General features: G+C 50.4%; 1 long non-coding RNA gene across 1 annotated transcript; it reads left to right on the forward strand.

Annotated features, from left to right (window-relative positions):
- Positions 1-878: 878 nt before the first annotated feature.
- On the forward strand, positions 879-2,170 carry LOC135441625 (uncharacterized). Its single transcript, XR_010438506.1, has 2 exons — positions 879-1,221; positions 1,646-2,170. It is a non-coding gene; the product is annotated as an uncharacterized LOC135441625 (long non-coding RNA).
- Positions 2,171-2,880: the final 710 nt, after the last annotated feature.

The raw sequence follows: 2,880 nt of genomic DNA on the forward strand, positions 1-2,880 counted from the left end.
GGGAACACTGGGAATGCTGTGGGAGACACTGGGACATACTGGGGACAATCGGGCCATTGCGGGGAATACTGGAGACACTGGGGTATCCTGTGGATGATATTGGGGGGGAACTGGCAGGGACTGGGCTGTACTGGGAGGGACAGGAGGGGCACAGGGGTTGTACTGGGTTCTACTTGGGATGAACTGGGCTGTAGTGGGGTTGTGTTGATCTGTACTGGGGAAGAACTGGGCTCTACTGGGAGCGACTGGAGAAGTTGAATGTTCCCGTCTTCACCGCATCCCATTTGCCGAGACTCCCGCCCATCACCGCCCCAAGCCAATCAGCGCCTGGTTTAGGACCTCGGATGCGGTGTCTGACATTGGCCCTACTTTTTTTTTTTTTTTTTTCCTGCCTGCAACTCCCGTCATGCCCCGCGGCCCCATTGAGCCCCTTTGGAGCCGGGACTACAACGCCCGTCATGCCCTGCGCTCCACAGAACCCCGGGACCCGCCACTGCTTTGTCCATTCATTAAGTGTCCGCCAAACCTTCCAGGATCCCTCAATGCCCCCTCAGCGCCCATTCGGGAGCCCCCAAAAGCGTCCCCGGATACCCTGAGTGCTCCCAACCCCACAGATGCCCGGTACAGCCACTTCTGGGAATTCATCTCCTCTTCCCAGCCGCGGCACCAGAGCCCCTCAGAACACTCCCGCGTATAAAATTCCTGTCGAGCCCCCCGCCCTAAAGAGCCCGGTTAGAGCTCCCGGAGCTGCCCGCAAGTGCTCCCGAACAGTTTATGTTTACCCGAGGATCTCAAGTCACGGCTCGGACGCAGAAGTGTCCGCCAGGACCCTTCCCGGACCCCCAAACAAAGCGCTGGAGCCACTTCCGGGACTATAGCTCCCATCATGCTCCGCGGCGCATGTCCAGTGCTGTTCCAGCCGGGACTTCATCTCCCGTCATGCCCTGCGCCTCCACTGAGAGCCATTTCAGCTGCGCCTCAAACTCCCATGATGCTCCGCGGCCCCGTTAAACTGCATTAGACCTGCGCCTACAACTCCCATCAATCTCCACGCCGCTGAAAGCCCCATCAGAGCCCCCCAAGGGCCCGCCCGGACCCCGAAGGGCCCCAAATTCCCCTCCCTGACCTCCAAGGGTCCTCCTGGACCCCCAAGTGCTGCCCCGGACCCCGAACTATCCCTCAGAATCCCTGAGTGCCCCTCCAAGTGCCCACCTGGCTCCCGTAAGTGTCCTCCAGACCCTAAGTTCTCTCTGAATTCCCTCCCCAGACCCAAAACTGCCACAAACGTGCCCCAGAAAGTTCTCCATGGACCCCGAAGTGGCCCCTTTTACCCTTTCTGTGAAATTGAAAAAAAGATGACAAAAGGATTGAAAATAGGACTAATTACCATAAAGATAGAGAAATCAATAGCACACTGGTTAATGAATTGATGAAGGGAATTGTGTTACTTAGAACCAATGACCAATAAATTTTTTGCTTGCTAAAAAAGTATGGATTTTTTAATATAAAAATTAAAATTTGGTAATACAAATATACAATAATACTATTATAAACAAGAAAAAATAGTTATCCTTTATTAATTCATTACATTTCATTTTATGTGAAAATGCATAAATTTTTTATGCTTTGGGATGTCATTCTGTAGGACACGGTCCAAAGATCCCTCATCTGCCTCACGACCACAGTCAAGGATGGAGATTGAAGCGCTCCCCAAGGACTGAGACTGAGACCCTTCAAATTCTAACCCAGGGGTGCTGGCCTGACTGGAGCGGGACGTCTGCCATGGGAAGCGGGATGTTTCCCATAGGAACCAGTCCTGAAACAACGGGCCCCGCTCACTGCTGGCACCGGTTTGTGCTGTTCAGACCTGGACTGTCTGTGCCTGTTCCCAATGGATTTATTCTCCACTGTGCCCTCCATGTGCCGTCCTGCTCCCTCCTGGTGGTAGATTATAAAAGAGCCCTGAGTTAACCAAAGACTTTGAGATTCTCCCCGATGTGACCAGATGGATCTATTGGCCAGACCACGAGGATTTCATCTCCCTGTTGGTAGCAATTCCCCCAACCCAACCCTCCTTTCTCTCTCTCTCTCTGTCCTTTATCGCCTTTCTAATCCTTCTGTTACATTTGCTATGGGCATGCAATAAAAGGTGCATTTGTTTTGATTGAAAGTCCCCTGCTGTGTGTCTTTAGGTATTGGAAAATAATGATAAATAAAGTACACATAGTTCATAGGATAAAACGTAGACACCAGCCCCGGGATGGAGAGTGTGCCTCTGTCTGACCTGCTGAAAACATCTCGGCAGGCCAGGGAAAAAATATTATAGATAAGAAACAATAAACAACCTTGGAAACCAGAGCCAAAGAATTCAGACTCCTTCTTGGAAACATCAGGCTGGGAAAAAGGATTCTTGGGGTCATCCCCGACTGCAGGGAACCCAAGTGTCATGGTTTGGGCTTGGCACAGAGCCAGTGCTCCCATGAAAACACTCTCTCTGGGGTCTGCTGTGAGATGTGACTAGGAATAAGCAAAACAGGCTCCAGCTTAAACATAAAGAACACTTTATTACTTAAACTACAGGAAAATAGGAAAAAAACTATAAAGAAAAGAAAAAAATTGAAAACTCTTCTTCCCCACTACCAGAATTTCTCAATCTGATACATTCTCTCAAATCGCTAACTGCTTAGCTTGGCACCACCTTTTAGTATACTCAAACTTCAGTCTATGAAGAGGAGAGGAGTCTTTCTTGTTCCATAGGCTTCTTCTGGAAACACGCTGAACCTCGTGTGCTTCCATGTCACTCAGCACCGCCCGGAAAAAGTCTTTTTGCCACTTGTGACATCTTCTTTCTCTGCTCAGTGCTCTCACCACTGTGCATGG

Source organism: Zonotrichia leucophrys, unplaced genomic scaffold (assembly GCF_028769735.1).
Source record: "Zonotrichia leucophrys gambelii isolate GWCS_2022_RI unplaced genomic scaffold, RI_Zleu_2.0 Scaffold_378_50084, whole genome shotgun sequence".
NCBI classification, from domain to species: Eukaryota; Metazoa; Chordata; class Aves; order Passeriformes; family Passerellidae; genus Zonotrichia; species Zonotrichia leucophrys.